The sequence below is a fragment of the Trachypithecus francoisi genome, unplaced genomic scaffold, assembly GCF_009764315.1.
Source record: "Trachypithecus francoisi isolate TF-2019V2 unplaced genomic scaffold, Tfra_2.0 Lachesis_group5, whole genome shotgun sequence".
Taxonomy (NCBI): Eukaryota; Metazoa; Chordata; class Mammalia; order Primates; family Cercopithecidae; genus Trachypithecus; species Trachypithecus francoisi.
Genome location: NW_022681470.1, coordinates 60,872,194 through 60,891,339, shown reverse-complemented (window position 1 = coordinate 60,891,339; position 19,146 = coordinate 60,872,194). Strand labels below are relative to the sequence as shown.

Genomic DNA, 19,146 nt, shown 5'->3' with positions numbered 1-19,146 from the left:
AAGTAGAGGCTACAGTTAGCTGTGATCATGCCCCTACACTCTGGCATGAGTGACAGAGCAAGGCTCTGTCTCAAAAAACAAACAAACCAAAAGTGCAGCTAGTGGAAAATTTTAAATCAATGTGGCTCACATTATGTGTTTATTCTTCAGTACTGTTCTAAAAGTTGCAATACCCCAGGGCTCAATCTTTGACCCTCTGTTCTTTCTCTACTGTTATTCTCTTATCCAATTTTATGGCTTTAAATACTTAATATATGCCATGAACTCCCAAATCTAAATTTCTAGCCCAGACTTCTCCTCTGGTGTTGGTTTGATTAAAGAATAAGAGGGGGATGAGACTAATAATTAAGCTGTGTGTGGTTAGGTTAATTCAGATTATACTGGTTTTTGAAAGTCATGTTATTGGTAGTAGCATGATTGTGGAGAAAACTATTTTTAGCATTGAAGTAAGTTTAGGTTCTGGATGTGGTCTAGAACCTGACTTGTCTATGCAACTGCCTGCTCAACTTCTCCATAGGAAATACACACCCCAAGCTGATGCTTCCCTAAGCCTTCCCCATCTCAGTTCATGGCAACTCTCTCCTTCTCATTGCTCAAGAGAGAACCTTGAAGTCAGCTTCGACTCCTTTCTTTCTCTCAAACACCATACCCATTTCCTCCTGTGGGTTTCTCTTCAGAGTATATCTGAAATCTAACCAATTTTCATTATTTTCCCTGCTACTACCACCATTTCTTGCCTGCATTGCTGGAATAGTAACAGGTCTTCTAGCTTCTACCCTTGCACTTCCATAGTCTGTTCTCAACACAGCTGCCTGAGTGATCCTTTGAAAACAGAGTGGCTCCTGTCACTCCTCTGTTCAAAATCCAGCCACAACTCCCCATGTCTCTGAGAGTAAAAACCCAAGTCCTACAGTGGCTACAAGGCCCTACATGGTTCAACCCCCATCAATTCTCTGGCCTTGTCTTACAGTGGCTGCAAGGCCCTACACAGTTCAACCCCTATCAATTCTCTGGCCTTGTCTCCTGCCATTCTCATTCACCCAGTCCAGCCATACTGCTGTTTCTTAAAGTACCAGGCATGCTCCTGCCTTGAGGCCTCAGTATTAGTTGCTCTCTCTGCCTGGGATGCTCTGCTCTTAAATGTTCAGATCTGATTCTCTTTTTTTTTTTTTTGAGACGGAGTCTCGCTCTGTCGCCCAGGCTGGAGTGCAGTGGCCAGACCTCAGCTCACTGCAAGCTCCGCCTCCTGGGTTTACACCATTCTCCTGCCTCAGCCTCCCAAGTGGCTGGGACTACAGGCGCCTGCCACCTCGCCCGGCTAGTTTTTTGTATTTTTTTTTTAGTAGAGACGGGGTTTCACCATGTTAGCCAGGATGGTCTCGATCTCCTGACCTCGTGATCCGCCCGTCTCGGCCTCCCAAAGTGCTGGGATTACAGGCTTGAGGCACCGCGCCCGGCCTCAGATCTGATTCTCTTACTTCCTTCAAGTCTTTGTTCAAATGTCACAATCTAAACTGGGCTCCTCTGTTTAAAATTGCTACCTCCCACAGATCTCTTTACCCCCATTTACTTTTTATTTTGTCCAAAGAACTTACTTATCACCCCCCAACATCCTGTACAATTTACTTAGTTATTATGTTTGTTGTTATCCCACCCACCTACCCCATACCCCTAGAATGGAAGGTCCTCTTGGGCAAGGAACTTGTGTCTCTTGCTTCCTGGTGCATTTCAAGTGCTCACAACTGTGTCTGGCATGTAAGAGGCACTCAGTACTGCTATTGTTTGAATGCCCCCTCCAAAACTCATGTTGAAATTTAATTGCCATAGTGATGATATTAAGAAGTGGGATTGTTAAGAGACAATTAGGCCATGAGGTCTCTGCCCTCATGAATGGATTAATGCTGTTATCTCCAGAGTGGGTTCCTGATAAAAAGCAAGTTGGGGCCTGTCTGCTCTAGCTGGCTCATATCTACTCTTTTGCCCTTCTGCCTTCCGCCATGGGATGGATGCAGCAAGAAGGTCCCGGGCAGATGCGGGCCCCTCCACCTTGGACTTCCCAGCCTCCAGAACGACAAGAAATTAATCTCTGTTCTTTGTAAATTACCCAGTCTATGGTATTCCATTATAGCAACAGAAAACAAATCTGTTGAGTGAGATTTAGGCTAATCGGAACAGTTCAATGATTTTGACAAGGGACAATAAGGCAAATTCCAGTTCAAATGTGCAAAGCTGAAAGCAGGGGAAAAAAAACTGAACCACAAACCAGATTCTGAAATCCAGATGAATCAATCAACAACTTGCAAGGCCCAAATACAGTTAACCAAGTGCTCTAATTTGCTCCATTTTTGTGTAAAAATGGTTGATACACTTGACTGGAAAAATGTGGAATCCTAAAACATTTATTGGGAACATGGAGAAGACACTAACAATTGTGGAAATCCTGGTCTTGGACCCTCTGAAACAGCCTCTTGTCATGCACCCTTTTGCTGAAAGAGGGCTCTCATTCCAAGGCTAAGACTGGAATGCAGTTTGGGGGCAGGGGCAACATTCCTGGGGAGATTAAAGAAGATAGGTTGCTTGCAACTCCCTTGATACCCTTTTGTTCTGGGTCTGTGCCCGAAGGCTAAGGCCATTGAGCAGAAAACAACTGGCGTTGCTAAGAAATGGAAGACACACAGTCCTTGCCCAGGCCTGGCTTTTCACCTCAGTAGGGTTGGAAATACACATGGTAAGACCCAGCAATGTTGCTGATATTCTTTCACCCATTTCTTTTTTCAACAACCCATTTCAACAAACATTTCTTTTTTCTTTTTTCTTTCTTTATTTTTTTTTGAGATGGAGTCTCACTCTGTTGCCCAGGCTGGAGTGCAGTGGAGCAATCTTGGCTCAGTGCAACCTCCACCTCCCAGGTTTAAGTGATTCTTCTGCCTCAGCCTCCCAAGTAGCTGGGACTATAGGCACGTGCCACCACACCGGGCTAATTTTTGTGTTTTTAGTAGAGATGGGGTTCTCCGTATTGACCAGGTTGGTCTCAAACTCCTGACCTTGTGATCTGCCCACCTCAGCCTCCCAAAGTGCTGAGATTACAAGCATAAGCCACCGTGCCTGGCAACAAACATTTCTTGAGCTTCTATTATGGTCAGACACATTCTTGGCCTTGATGAAACAGTGATGAGAGTTTTTAATATAAAGTCCCTGGTTTCATGGAGCTTATATCCCGGTTGGGAAGACAGACAATAATCAAGTAAAAAGGAATTTAGGTAGTTTCAGATGACGGCACTTGGTAGACACTAAGAAGAAAATTAAAAATGGAATATGATATGGGAGAAACTAGTTTAGATAGGGTGGTCAGGGAAGGTCTCTGAGGTCTATTAGATACAAAAAGCCAAACTAACGATTTTCTTGCTCTCACACTCAAAGCAGCTCAGAACACTTAACTTGTGATAACCAAATCGTGTTGGCATTTCTCCCTACCAGTTCTCCAGAGTACAATAACTGCATATCCTATAATTCAATTCAGTTCTAACACTAGATACCTGGACACAGCATCAGATCCCACAGGGTGAGGGCTCAGTCCCCCAAGACTGCCCCACTTCAGGTACCAATTGCAAGTCCCAGGTTATGACCTGTGATTCTGACCTATCCGCTATAAATCCAGGTTCCCACAATCCCCCTCCTCGGGTTTGATCATTTGCTAGGACAGCCCATAGAATCTAGGGAAACACTTACTTATGTTTACTGGTTTATTGCAAAGCCTATTTATTATAAAGGGTAGAGATGAAAAGCCAGATGCAGAAGTGCATAGGGAAAGGCACGGGGGAAGAGATACCTCCATGTGTTCAGCAACTTGAAAGCTCATCAGATCTTGTTAAGGAGTTTTTATAGAGCTTAACTTCCAGCTTCCAGCCCCCTTTCCTGGAGGCTGGTGGATGGGCTGAAAGTTCCAACCCTCTAATCCTCTAATCACTGGGTCTTTTTGGTGACTGGCCACGTCCTGGGCTATCTAGGGGCTTCACCCCAAATCACTCATTAGCATGAACCCAGGTGTGATCAAAGGAGGCTCATTATGAGTAGCAAAAGGCACCCCTATCACTCAGGATATTCTAAGGGTTTTAGGAGCCCTGTGACAGGAACTGGGATATGTCATATCATACCACAGAGGGTAATATTTCCTCTAAGACCAGATGATGAAAAGGATCCAGCCATGCAAAGAACATTCAGGTAGAGAGAAGAACAAGCACCGAGGCTCTGGGCTGGGGAGGATGTTCATGGAGCACCAAGGAAACATGTGTGGCTCTAGAGAAGTGAGTAAGAAGACAAGGGATAGAAGATGAAGCTGGAGAAGTCGCGTGGGGTTAGACTATGCAGTGGGACACTGACAGTTACAAAGTGAGTATCATATTCTGACTTTAATTTTATAAATATTTCTCTAAACTGTAGGGATGGTTAAAAAGCTAATTCAATATACCAGGTGAAAAGACTTATGGCTTGGACAAGGAGGATGGTGTTTGTAATGGAAATAAAAAGACATGAATGAATTCAGAGATACTAGATATTTTAGAGTGTGAAAAACCGAATGCACCAGACAATTAACCATAGTGACTTGTATTCAACAGTGAAAACGAAGGGGTGATGTAGGGGATCAGAATATGCCACCCCATGATATGCCACTTTGGCATAAGGATTATTTTGAGCTGAAAGCAATTGAGAAACAGCAGACACTGAAAAAAATTCTCTGCCGTCCCCCTCATTTGCCTAAAAGTCTGACATGAATTTTCATTTGTAGAGATGGCTCTCTCTCCCACACCAGCAATAGAAGGACAACTATGAAACTCTTAATTACCAGAGACAACTCGAGACCTTAACAGCTCAGAAATGGCATAGAGAGGAATCTACATAGAAACCTTATAAAATAGCCCTTATCATCCATTAGTTTCCTTCACATATCTACCTTTATACAGTTTGCCATCCCTAAAAGGCCTAAATTGCTTTTCCTTTTCTTTTTCTTTTTGTTTTTTTTTTTTTTGTGAGACGGAGTCTCACTCTGATGCCCAGGCTGGAGTGCAATGGCATGACCTCGGCTCACTGCAAACTCCGCCTCCCGGGGTCAAACAATTCTCCTGCCTCAGTCTCCCAAGTAACTGGGATTATAGCACTCACCACCACACCCAGCTAATTTTTGTATTTTTAGTAGAGATGGGGTTTCACCATGTTGGCGAGGCTGGTCTCAAACTCCGCCCTCCTCGGCCTCCCAAAGTGCTGGGATTGCAGGTGTAAGTCACCATGCCCCGCCCCTTTCCTTTTTTTTTATTTGAAATAAGGCCTCACTCTGTTGCCCAGCTGGAGTGCAGTGGCACAACCAAGGTACACTGCAGCCTCAGCCTCCTGGGCTCAAGTGATCCTGAGTAGCTGGGATCACAGGCATGCACCACTATGCTTGTCTAACTTTTTTATTTTGTAGAGACAGGGTCTCCCTATGTTGTCCAGGCTGATCTCAAACTCCTAGGCTCAAGTGATTCTCTTGCCCTGACCTCCCAGAGTGCTGGAATTGTTGGTATGAGCCACCACACTCAGCCCTAAATTGCTTTTCCTTTATCTTGTCACTTCTCTACAAATTTATTGTTCTTTGCTAACATGCTATAAAAGCCCCAAGTTCTAAACATCCCTTTGAGTTACTCATCACTGAGTTCTTCTTGCATGTATCCATGTTGCTTTTGTTAATAAGCTCTGTTTGTTTTTCTCGTGTTTATCTGTCTTACCTCAGTTTAATTTCTGGGGCCCCAGCTGCAGAACTTAGAAGGGTAGACAAAAAGGTTTTTTCCTCCCCTACCGTGGATAATTGTGCACTATCTGTAATACAACAGCATTTATATACTCTCAAAGTGGTAGAAATGAACATGCTCATTAAAAAAACCTAAAGATATAGTCTCTCTGTTGCATATAAAAATAAGAAGCACGTAACTTAAAATTATGCTTAGTAATCAGTGTTTCCTGGAAATGGTCTAGATACCTAATTAATATCCATTAATTGTTGCAATTTAGAATCACTCTAAAATTTTAAGTTACCAAAGATCTTGGAAACTACAAGCTAATTATTGTCAAAATAAAGCTTATCGGAATGATTTTTCTATTTGATTAAACATAAATTTATATGTTTTATAATCTTAAACATTACGTAGAACTAATGCTAACTTATTCAATCAGTAGATCTGTAGGAGTTAAAGGGCATACCTAAGTAGAGTAAAAATGTACACTTATACTTAATGTCTGTAATTCAGAGAAAATATAACCAAAAGTATTAAGCTAGTTTTGCTTGCTAGAGATTTATCTAAATTATGTTAACTCGAGTTCTAAAAATGTTTCTGAGTTAGTTTCTATAAGAACACTTCTTTTTTCACATTAAAAATATTAGAAGGCTGGGTGCAGTGGCTTATGCCTGTAATCCTGGAACTTTTGGAGGCTAAGGGAGGCAGATCACTTAAGCCCAGGAGTTTAAGACAAGCCTGGGCAACATGGAGAAACCCCATGACTACAAAAAATACAAAAATTAGCCAGTTGTGATGACATTTGCCTGTAGGTAGTCCCAGCTATTTGCGAGGCTGAAGCAAGAGGATCACTTGAGCCCAGGAGGTCTAAGCTGCAGTGAGTCATGATAGTGCCACTGCACTCCAGCCTAGGTGACAGGGTGAGACCCTGTGTCAGGAAAAAAAAAAAAAAAAAAAATAGAGGTTAGATTTCCTTACTTTCTGGGAATTTTAGGAATATTTCACTTATATAAGTGCTTATTTATCTCTAAGCCAATCAAAATATAATTCTTCTAAGAGGCTTTGTAATCTAAATTATTAATACCATCTGGAGGTAGGATAATACTACACATTCACACAACGAGCATAAAGACTTTCATGAGTTATGGATACATGAACACACAGACAGACTGAGAAAGAACTCTTAGGGCTCCAATTCTAAAATTTCAACTATGGGTCAAGCATAACCATAAGGTGGGTCACACAGTTAGAGTTAGCACAGCCAGGATTCCAGCCCTGGTACTCTAGCTCCACATGGACTAAGTGATTGAGTTAACCACTTGCAGTAGCCCTACTTTATGGCCAAGTGCAGTGGCTCACACCTGTAATCTCAGCACTTTGGGAGGCCGAGGTAGGCGGATCACCTGAGGTCGGGAGTTCAAGACCAGCCTGACCAACATGGAGAAACCCTGTCTCTACTAAAAATACAAAACTTAGCCGGGCGTGATGGTGGGCACCTGTAATCCCAGCTACTCGGGAGGCTGAGGCAGGAGAATCGCTTGAACCTGGAAGGCAGAGGTTGCAGTGAGCCGAGATTGCACCACTGTACTCCAGCCTGGGCGATAGACTGAGACTCCACCTCAAAAAAAAAAAAAAAAAAAAAAACAAAATAGCCCTACTTTACAAAAATGGGGGAAAATCAGTGTAGCTAAAATAAAGATTTCCTCTTAGAAAGGGGGAATAAAGGAAACTTCCAGTACAGCTCCAACATTCTGATAGCAAATGAGGTACCCAGGTCTTGCTGGGCAGGAACAGATACTGAGGTAAAAATACAACACCTGCATGGCCGGGAGTGGTGGCTCACAGCTGTAATCCCTGCACTTTGGGAGGCTAAAGCAGGTGGATCACTGGAGGTCAGGAATTCAAGACTAGCCTGGCCAACACGGTGAAACCCCATCTCTACTAAAAATACAAAAATTAGTTGGGTGTGGTGGTGGGCACCTGTAATCCCAGCTATTTGGGAGGCTGAGTCATGAGAATCGCTTGAATCCAGAAGGTGGGGGTTGCAGTGAGCCGAGATCCTGCCGTTGCACTCCAGCCTGGGCGACAGAGAGAGACTCCATCTCAAAAAAAAAAAAAAGTCAAATTTGTAAACAGAGAAAGAATAAAGTCATCCTAGTTTCAGAGATCACGTAACTACCACTTTCCAGGAGCTCTCTAGTCTTGATAAGGGCAAAGATATCACAGTTGTCTTATTTAATGTTTTCCGGATGGTCCTAAACCAAGGTGGCAGGTTTAGTTTAAAATCAGAAGATACTATGTCTCCTTCTCTAAATTACAAGACCTTTCAGAATACTGTGATATTTTGACTTAGAAAAAATATATAAATAAACTTTTTAGATTAGGCAACTGGAAATAACTAGAACAAGGACACCTCTATGTCTAGTCTAGACAAAGACACCTGTTCATAGTATAAGGAAAAGAAACACTGAAAGAACAGTTGCTCTACCCTAGCTCAAAAGATAGGATCTGAAAAGACAAAGAACAAAGTTTGGTTGCCAAATGACAGCTCTGAACGAGTAGCTGCTCCGGTCTGTCCACAACTGCCCTTAACACAAAAGGGAGAAATTTCCACACAATTGCAAAAACAGAATACTTTCTTTCTACCGTAAACCCTACCACCATTCTATCATTCTCTTCCTTGGAGTAACAAAAAGTTTTCAGTGGTAGAAATCTCAAATACACCTCAGTCTCTGTCTTTGTCTCAGCTGTTTCCTGTCTGTTTGGGCTTTCTCACTAGCCAATATACTGTTCTGCTTAGTAATTTCACTCCAGTGAATTTGTTATAAGTGGAGTACCATAATTTGACCAATAGTTTGATGATGGCAGAGACTGACTAATCACTGCCTGATGCCTCCCCTATAAACATCTCAAACCTTGGACCTAGCTGTGATAGACTCTGGGTCAAATACAATTCAGATGTGGGACACACAACAAAGGCTGGATCCTTAAAGATCTCAACTGATCTAGTTATGACCTCCCAAAACTGCTGCACAAAGGAGGATGTCGAAGCCCTTTAGGCTGTCTTATCCTGCATTCTGCCAGAAAAAAAAAAAAAAAACAACTTCCTTGCACTAGCTCTTGTATTACCTGCATTCTGCCTGTCAAAAAGGCCTGTAGGTTCAGCAGCCACATCGTACAAGAGCTAGGGCTATTAATAATTTGCTTTCTTGCTTCCCTATAATCGCCAATGCCAGTTACATCCTATCCTCAATCCCTGAAACAGCTACTTACTTTATAGTCATAGGTCTATTCCTTACGTGCTTTAGAATGTCCTTGCAAACATACTCATGTGTTTTTTTATTTGGGAAAACCAACACTACTTGTGGACAATGATGCCCAAAGGGCTTACAGAAGCATCCTCTTATTTCACCCAAGTACTCAACAATAACCCTGGAGACATCCAATTCTCCTAGGAATCTATTCTTATAAAATATGATGCCTCTCTGTTATGCTGTCCAGATGAAGAGGCTTGCAAAATTGATTTTCTCCATTTGCAGAGAGTGTTTACACACAAGGCACACAATGTCTCTAAGAATAAACTCCCAAGTTTATCACATCCAAGTCCATTATCTAGGCCATGACATCACACAAGATGGAAAGCCTCTTTGTTGAAAAACTTTAGGGACTTGCCCCCATCCAATTACTAAAAGACAACATCAAGGATTTCTCAGCCTCATAGAAAACCATAGACATTGGATTCCTAATTTTCAGAATTTGCTGTCCCTTTAAACGTTCTGATAACAGCAGAAATACCTGAGCCCTTGCCCTGGACAGGTTCACTTGAGACTATTTTCTATAACTTGAAGGACTCCCTTCAAAACATTCCTATCCTTGAATTTCCCAATTACTATAAACCTTTCTATGTATACATGAAAGATCAGTACAAATCTTGGGGGCTTCTAAATCAAAAGCTCAATGGACATCATAGTCCAGTAGCTTATTTTGGCCTCTCACTTGACCCTGTAGCAAAAGCCTACCCTTTTTGTTTGTGTGTAGTCACAGCAGCTGCAAAGTTAACTGAAGCCTTTGATGATTTAGTCTTAGGATTTCCACTTAACCTCATGGTCCCTCATGCTGTTCAAGCCTTATATTCAACTAAAAGCTACCCGACATTTTTGTGCTTCTAGATCGACCTCCTATGGAATCCTTCCACTCTAACATGCATATATTTCCAGTACTGCAATACCCTAAACCTCACCACCTTTCTTTCCCTTCCAGAGGAAGGCGAACCTCATGACTGTCATGCATGAGTTTGGGAGGATTCTTTGCCTTACTCTGATCTTGATTTCTAATTTAATTCCACTGAAGTAAAATAACACACTTAATATAATTTGATTTATTTTAAATGTATTAAGACTTGTTTTATGTCCCAGAATATGGTTTGTGGTATATGGTTCCATGTGTGCTAATAAAGAATTTTCAGACCAGATGTGGTGGCTTTGTACTTTCTTTGTCTCCCAGCACTTTGGGAGGCTGAGATGGGCGGATCATGAGGTCAGGAGTTCAAGACCAGTCTGACCAACATGGTGAAACCCAATCTCTACTAAAAATACAAAAATTAGCTGGACATGATGGTGCACACCTGTAATCCCAGCTACTCAGGAGGCTGAGGCAGGAGAATTGCTTGAACCTAGGAGGTGAATGTTGCAGTGAGCCGAGATCGTGCCACTGCACTTCAGCCTGGGTGACAGAGTGAGACTCTGTCTCAAAACAAAACAAAACAAAAAAACAAACAAAAAAAGAATTTTCAAAAATAAAAGAATGAAATAAAAAATAAGGCTGGGCACAGTGGCTCACACTGTAATCCCAGCACTTTGGGAGGCTATGGAAGGGGCATCACTTGAGACCAGGCGTTCAAGACCAGCATCAGCAACATAGTGAGATCCTGCCTTTACAAAGTAAATAAATAAAAAAGAATATTCTTGCAAGGGTTTGGGTCAACTATAAAGTTAGAGGTCATAGTCTTCAAGACTGTCCTCACCTCTGACACTAACTAAAAGCTCAGGATGCTCCCAAAACCACTCTAAATTTTTTTTATTTTTTTTTTTGAGACAGAGTCTCACTCTGTCGCCCAGGCTGGAGTGCAGTGGCACAATCTTGGCTCATTGCAAGCTCTGCCTCCCGGGTTCACACAATTCTCCTGCCTCCCAGGTTCATGCCATTCTCCTGCCTCAGCCTCCCGAGTAGCTGGGACTATAGGCGCCCACCACCATGCCCAGGTAATTTTTTGTATTTTTAGTAGAGACAGGGTTTCACCGTGGTCTCAATCTCCTGACCTCGTGATCTGCCCACCTCAGCCTCCGAAAGTGCTGGGATTACAGGTGTGAGCCACCGCCCCTGGCCCACTCTAAGTTTTGATAACTTGCTAGAACTCATATAACCCACTGAAAATATACTCATGGCTATAGCTGTGATTATTGGGAAAAGGTACAATTAAAATCAGCCACCATACAAGCACGTTAAACAGAGTCTAGGAGAAGTATCCAACATGAAGTTCCTGTTTTCCTTTTTCTGTGGCATCAGGACTCATCATTGGTTTGTGACAATATGCAAGAAGTATTACCATCCAGGAAAGCTCACCTGAGCTTCAGTGTCCAGAGTTTTTATTGGGGCCTCATCATAAAGGCATGATTGATTGCCCATATGGTTGAATTCAGTCTCCAGGTTGGCTTCTACCAGATAACCCAGAGCCCCTACTCTCAGACTATTAGCTGTGGCCAGCCCCACCCCATATGATGTGGCCAGCCCCTGCTTTAAACAAAGACATTTCTATACAGTATGACACAGATTATCTGCCAGAAGCTGAGGGCAAAGGCCAGACCTCTCTTTGGGAAAGGCCAAATTTTTTACTAAACAATTTTGTGGTTCTATAAAGTGTTCTAGAAATGTCAATTAAGTAAAATTGGTTGATAGCTTATGCCACATCTTTTATATCCTTACCCATTTTCTGTTTATTTGTTACATCCATCATTGAGAGACAGGCATTGCAATCTTCAACTATAATTGTGGATTTGTCTAATTTTAGTTACCTCAGTATTTTCTTAATGTATGCTGTGCTATCAGGTACATAAACATTTAAGATTATTATGCCCTTTTGATAAATTGACATCTTTATCATGAAAGGATCCTCTTTATCCCTTATCATATTGTTTTATCTGAAATACATTTTGTTGGATATTAACATAGGTACTCCAGTTTACTTTTCCTTTTTTGTAACAGCGTTACTGAAATAAAATTCACACATACCTCTCTTTGAAGTGTACAATTTAGTGACTTTTAGTATATTCACAGAGTTCACATCCATCACCACATCCATCACATAAATTTGTGATAATTCTAGAACATAAATATAAGCATATATATGAACATATATATGAATCTATATCTATATTATATTTTTCTTTTTGATTACAGCTTATTTTTATTACAGCTTACTTTTCTTTTTATTACAGAGTTACAAGCATTTTTCAAATATTCTGGATATAACTCCTCTATCTGATATATAGATATAGATATATATTTGTGGAGACAGGATCTTGCTGTGTTGACCAGACTGGTCTCAAACTCTGGCCTCAAGTGATCTTCCTGCCTTGGTTTCCCGAGATACTGGGATTACAGACATGGGCCACTGCACTGTCATCCAGAACATTTTAATCAACTTAAAAAGAAACCACATCAGCCGCTACTCTCCATTTTCCCTAACTAACAGCCTGGCTACCACTAATCTACATTTTCTCTTTATGAATTCACCCTTCTGGACATTTCATACACATAGGATCATATAATATGTGATGCTTTGTGTCTAGCTTCTTTCAGTTAGTTAGCATAATGTATTCAAGGTTCATTTATGTAATAGTATGTATCAGAACTTCTTTTCTTTTTATGGCCAAATAATGTTCTATTGTATGAATATTACATTTATCTGTTGATAGACATTTGGATTACTTGCAGTTTTTGCTGATTATAAATAATGATGCTATGAACATTCATGTGTAATTGTTTGTGTGACATATGCTTTCAATTCTCTTGGTGCATACCTAGGAGTGGAAATGCTGTGTCATATAGTAACTCTATGGTTAACTTTTTGAGGGGCTGTCCAGTGGTTTTCCAGAATAACTACGCCATTTTGCATTCCTAATAACAATTTAAAAGAGCTCCAATTACCCACAGCCTCACCAATACTTGTTATTATTCTTCTTTTTCATTATAGCTATTCTAGTGGGTGTGTAGTGATATTGTATTTCTTTCTGGTTTTGCTTTATATTTCTGTATTGACATATAGTGACATTGGGCACCTTGTCATGAGCCCATCAACCATTTGTGTATCTTCTTTGAAAAAATGTCTGTTCAAATCCTTTGACTATTTTTAAATTGGCTTATTTGTCTTTTTTCTTTTTCTTTTTTTTAGATAATGTCTGGCTCTATTGCCCAGTCTGGAGTGCAGTGGTGCCATCTTGGTGACTGCAATCTCCACCTCCCAGGCTCAAGCTATCCTCCCACTTTAGCTTCCCAAGTAGCTGAGACCACAGGCACACACTGCCATGCCCGGCCAATTTTCGTATTTTTCAGAGATGGGAAGTCACCATGTTGTCCAGACTGGTCTTGAACACATGAGCTCAAGTGATCTGCCTGTCTTGGCCTCCCAAAGTGCTGGGATTACAGGTCAAAGCCACCACACCCAGCTTATTTTTCTTTTTATTACAGAGTTACAAGCATTTTTCAAATATTCTGGATATAACTCCTCTATCTGATATATGACTTGAAAATATTTTCTCACATTCCAGGAGTCATTTTTTTTCTCTTTCTTTTCTCTAATAATTCATTGCTCTTTCTTTCTTGAGATAGGTCTCACTCTGTCACTCAGGCTGAAGTGCAGTGGTGTTATCACAGCTCATGGCAGCTTCAACTTCCTGGTCTCAAGCAATCCTCCCACCTCAGCCTCCTAAGTAGCTGGGAACATAGATGCATGCCACTATGCCTAGCTATTTTTTATTTTTTTGTAGAGATGAGGGTCTCCCTGTGTTACCCAGGCTAGTCTTGAACTCCTGGGATCAAGTAGTCCTCTGGCCACAGCCTCCCAAAGTGCTGTGGGCTTTTTCACTTTCTTGATGATATTCGTCAAACCATGAAAGTTGCTCTTTCTTTCTATATTTCCTTCCTTCTTTCTTCCCTCCTTCCCTCCTTCCTTCCTTCCTTCCTTCCTTCCTTCCTTCTTTCTCTTTCTCTCTCCTTCCTTCCTTCCTTCCTTCCTTCCTTCCTTCCTTCCTTCTTCTTTCTTTCTTTCTTTCTTTCTTTCTTTCTTTCTTTCTCTTTCTTTCTTTCTTTCTTCTTTCTTTCTTTCTTTCAGATGGAGGCTCACTCTGTTGCCCAGCCTGGAATGCAGTGGCATGATCTCAGCTCACTGCAAGCTCCACCTCCTGGGCTCAAGTGATTCTCCTGCCTCACTCTCCCAAGTAGCTGGGATTACACGCACATGTCACCATGCCTGGATAATTTTTGTATTTTTAGTAGAGACAGGGTTTCACCATGTTAACCAAGCCGGTCTTGAACTCCTGACATCAGGTAATCTGCCTGCCTCAGCCTCCCAAAGTGTTGGGATTACAGGTGTGAGCCACCGCACCCAGTTGAAAAGTTTCCAGTATGATGAATTTCAATTTATCTATTATTTCTTTGTCTCTTGTACTTTTGGTGTCATCTCCAAAAAACTATTGTCTAATCCAAAGTCAAGACTATTTATACATATGTTTTCTTCTTTTTTTTTTTTTGAGACGGAGTCTCAAACAAGGGAACTGGAGAGTAAAGCCAATATTTTAGGTAAAAATGGGATCCTTAATTTCTGGAAAACTGAGTTCCTTCTGGTTTATACATCAGGCACAGAAAGCAGCAAAGTCTTACAGAAATGGCAAAATCTTACTAAAGATGACTTACAGTGGAATGTTCTGAATGAACAACAATGCGTTGAAGTGCGTTTTAAAATGAAGACTCAAATATTAAATCTTATAAACTTTTAGCTTAGTTACTATCCTGATCCAAAGGAAATAGACTGCTGCAGCACCAACTGGCTGACTTTGGATAAATAATGGGCCACATTTACCTGACTAATGGATGGGATTGGGTTAGAGACCCTCCTCTCAGTAAAGTTCCTCTTGGTTAAAAATTAGTTAAAGATGACAGGGCCCAATCAGCGTCAAATTTGAACCTTGCCAGTTTGATATTTGGTGCCCCATGCAGCCAGTTGAGTGGCATCTTGCAAAATTCAGAGGCTGTTGCCCGTAGTTCCATGAAACAGAAAAATATGATTTTCCTTTATGATGTGGCTTGGCCACCAGGGCTATAGTGTGGAGATCTTGGTCACTAGGACCACACAGGGAAAGGGAACCCAGAAGCCTGGCGTGCAGGCCAAAGGGTAAGAATTTCTTACTAGTCAGACTTCTGGCCCCTCTCTTCCTCTCTCTCTCTCTGTGCAGACTGGCTGAATGAATGGTAAAAATCATTGTTTATCTCCTCTGTAAAGTTTTGATTAATGGAAAAAATGATTCATGAGGCTCATCGTAAGCTGTATTGTGCTTTTTGTGTCTTTCTGTATTGTTGTCATAATGAGGGGTACCTTAGGAGAGAATGCAGGCTTAGGACCCATAAGCCTGTTGTTCAGGAGGGCTCAGCAAAACTGGTCAGTAATAAACTTTGCTGCAGTTTCTTGAAAAAAAAACTGGATGAAGTCTCCATCTTGTCTTGTATGTCCTTGGTGCTTGACCTGGTAACTACGTGGCTGGACTTTCTTTGGGTCTCTGCCATTTAAAAATGCCCAGGTTCAATTCCCAGCTTAGGAAGTGAGTACTTTCTGGTTGGTATTTGGGTAATATTTGCCATTTTTTTATTCTCTTCCCCTCCACAAATTGTCTTGAATTTTCCTTTCTCATAGCACCTGTGAGGTTACTTTCGGTAAAGTTTAAAAGCCAGAAATATCAGCCATTTGGGCTGGCTAAAGTCAGGTAAAAAGAAATTTAAAAGGACTTTTAAAGTCAGCTTAATTAAAAGTGGATATTCAAGCTCTAACAACCTGGGACTCCTTGGGAAAAACAACAGATACAAGAGATTCTGTTTTGGGAAAAACCTCTGTTTTCCTCATGAAATCCTAGGAATTGAAAGTGGATAGATTCCTTTCAAAATCTAAGGCTGTGTTCTGTTTTGCATTGCATTATTTGACATTTTTTACTTTGGGAGTATCAGAAATTACTTCACATTATGAGAGAGCTCTGGTGTGTCATAACTAAGTAGGAAATATACTTTTAGGGATGTCTAGTGACAGTTATGGGGAAATAGCTCTGCACATTTGGACGAGAGAAGCATGCTCTTGGCCACATAGAAGTATGGAGATGTCTTCACCCCCTACTGAGAGATAAGACTCCCATGGGGATGGGCTGACTCCCTTTTTTGGGGGGGGATCCAGGATCTGGTGTAAAAATGGGACTTAATTTTTGGAGATGTTTTGCTTTCTAGCTGTGCCTGCTTTTCATATTAGGCCCTAGAAACTGTATGCTTTCCTGGCCCTGTTCTTCCAAGGACTCCACTGTAAAGCCAGTAATCCAATTAAGAAACCTAGAAACTGGTGCTGGGTGTGGTAGATCATGCCTGTAATCCCAGCATTTTGGGAGGCCAAGGTGGATGGATCACCTGAGGTCAGGAGTTCGAGATCAGCCTGACCAACATGGTGAAACCTTATCTCTACTAAATACACAAAAATTAGCTGGGTGTTGTGCATGCACCTGTAATCCCAGCTACTCAGGAGGCTGAGGCAGGAGAATCACTTGAACCCAGGAGGCAGAGGTTGCAGTGAGCTGAGATTGTGCCACTGTACTCCAACCTTGGCGACAGAGCAAGAATTCATCCAAAACAAAAAAAAAAAAGAAAGAAACTTAGAAACTGGTAAATGAAAAATCTTACAACTACTGCAACTACTGGATCTTCTTCTGTCTGTCTGTCTGGTTATGTATGTGTTGCGTGTGTAATGTTTATATAAAAGCTCTAACTAATTGGCTTTAAGAAAAATAAGCACTTAAATCAAATATTTTGAAAGAAAAATAAAAACGGTAATGCCTTTTAGTTCATGTAACTTTAGTAATCTTAGGGAAATAAAAAGTTTTGAAGATTACTGGCAAAAATAAAGACATTTGGTCTAAATTAGGGATGTTAGATATTAGGTTTGCTAAATGTTTTAAGGTCATAAACTGCTATGACTTTTCAAAATTGTTCAATTTGCCTAGCTTGGAGACATTAGATTCTAGATAAGGCCTAGGGCATGTGGAATTAGCTATGCCCCCTAGCTATGCAAAGAAAGTTATAAAGAAAACATATTTTATATAAGAAAGAATCTTGTGGCTGGGCATGGTGACTCATGCCTGTAATCCCAGCACTTTGGGAGGCTGAGGTGGGCAGATCACGAGGTCAGGAGTTCAAGACCAGCCTGGCCAACATGGTGAAACCCCATCTCCACTAAAAATATAAAAATTAGCCGGGCATTGTGGCACGTGCCTGTAATCCCAGCTACTTGGGAGGCTGAGGCAGGAGAACTGCTTGAACCCAGGAGATGAAGGTTGTAGTGAGCCAAGACCACGCCACTGCACTCCAGCCTGGCAACAGAGTGAGACTCTGTCTCAAAAAAAGAAAAGAAAAGAAAAAGAAAAAATCTTGTGGCCAGGTGCAGTGGCTCACACCTGTAATCCCAGCACTTTGGGAGACTGAGGCAGGTGGATCACCTGCGGTCAGGAGTTCGAGACCAGCCTAGCTAACATGGTGAAACCCCGTTTCTACTAAAAATACAAAAACTTAGCCAAACTTGGTGGCATGCACCTGTCATTCCAGCTACTCAGGGGGCTGAGGCAGGAGAATCACTTGAACCCAGGAGGCAGAGGTTGCAGTGAGCTGAAATCATGCCATTGCACTCCAGCTTGGACAACAAGAGTGAAACTCCACCTTAAAAAAAAAAAAAAAGAATATTGTATGGTAAATTCTTGTTCTAAAGTAAAATAACGTGTTGTTTAAAAAGAAGGACATTGGCCGGATATGGTGGCTCACGCCTGTAATTCTAGCACTTTTGTAGGCTGAGGTGGGCGGATCACGAGGTCAGGAGATTGAGACCATCCTGGCTAACATGGTGAAACCTCATCTCTACTAAAAATACATAAAGAAAATTAGCTGGGCATTGTGGCATGTGCCTGTAATCCCAGCTACTTGGGAGGCTGAGGTGGGAGAATGGTGTGAACCTGGAAGGTGGAGCTTGCAGTTAGCCAAGATCCACTGCACTCCAGCCTGGGCGACAGAGCAAGACGCCGTCTTTTAAAAAAAAAAAAAAAAAAAAGGATTTTTAGGACAAGTCAGAAAGTCCAAGCATGTTGTAGATGGTCTGTGTAAGTTGTGAGAGGAAATTAGGAAATTTATACACCAAAAGTAAAACTTGCTAAAAGTTACCATTATAGCATGTAATTGAAACTACTTAAAAAAACAGATTTATGTGTAAGGTGTGTGAGGAGAGTGAAATGTGTTTTTGGTAAAAGATTATGAGAAGGCATGGTAATGTAAATGGTGTTTGTTTGTTTGTTCATTTGTTTGTTTTGACAGAGTCTTGCTCTGTCATCCAGGCTGGAGTGCAGTAGCATGATCTCAGCTCACTGCAACGTCTGTCTCCTGGGTTCAAGCAATTCTCCTGCCTCGGCCTCCTGAGTAGCTGGGACTATAGGCACATGCCACCACACTCAGCTAATTTGTTGTATTTTTAGTAGAGACAGTGTTTTGCCATGTTGGCCAGGCTGGTCTCAAAGTCCTGAGTTCAGGCATCTGGCTGCCTCAGACTCCCAAAGTACTAGGATTACAGGAGTGAGTCACCACATCCGGTCCTGGAATGTAAATTTTTGTCTAGTTTAGGGGGTTAAAGGATTTTTTAACTAGATAAGATAAAGCTAAAGGTTTGAGTAAGTTGTGGAAGGTTTGTAAAAATTAATCTTGTAAAAAAAATTCTGTGTGTGAAAATGTTGACTAAATTTAAAGGAGTATTATTCAGTTATTCTGTAAATTGACATAAAAATAAAAGCACAACAGGCTTTTCTTAAAGCATTGATCTCCTCTTTCACAAAAATTGTAAAGGGCTACAAAAGATTTATAAGAATCTCACCTCATAGTCAAACTGGTTAAGCATAAGCTGTTTTAAACCTTTAGCATATTTGATAGGTTTCCCAAATTAAATTTCAACTTCAAAATTGCCTTTTCTGACCTCTAACTTTGGGATGCAACAGAAGGCCCCTGAAACATCCAAAGGAGAGGTAAACAGGACTATTTGACATTT

The 19,146-nt window shown here is 41.3% G+C and overlaps 1 long non-coding RNA gene across 1 annotated transcript; it reads right to left on the bottom strand.

Moving 5' to 3' along the window:
* Nucleotides 1–315: 315 nt before the first annotated feature.
* On the bottom strand, nucleotides 316–19,146 carry LOC117075437. Its single transcript, XR_004433998.1, has 3 exons — nucleotides 19,135–19,146; nucleotides 12,817–12,821; nucleotides 316–477 (listed from the first exon to the last, which is right to left on the bottom strand). It is a non-coding gene; the product is annotated as an uncharacterized LOC117075437 (long non-coding RNA).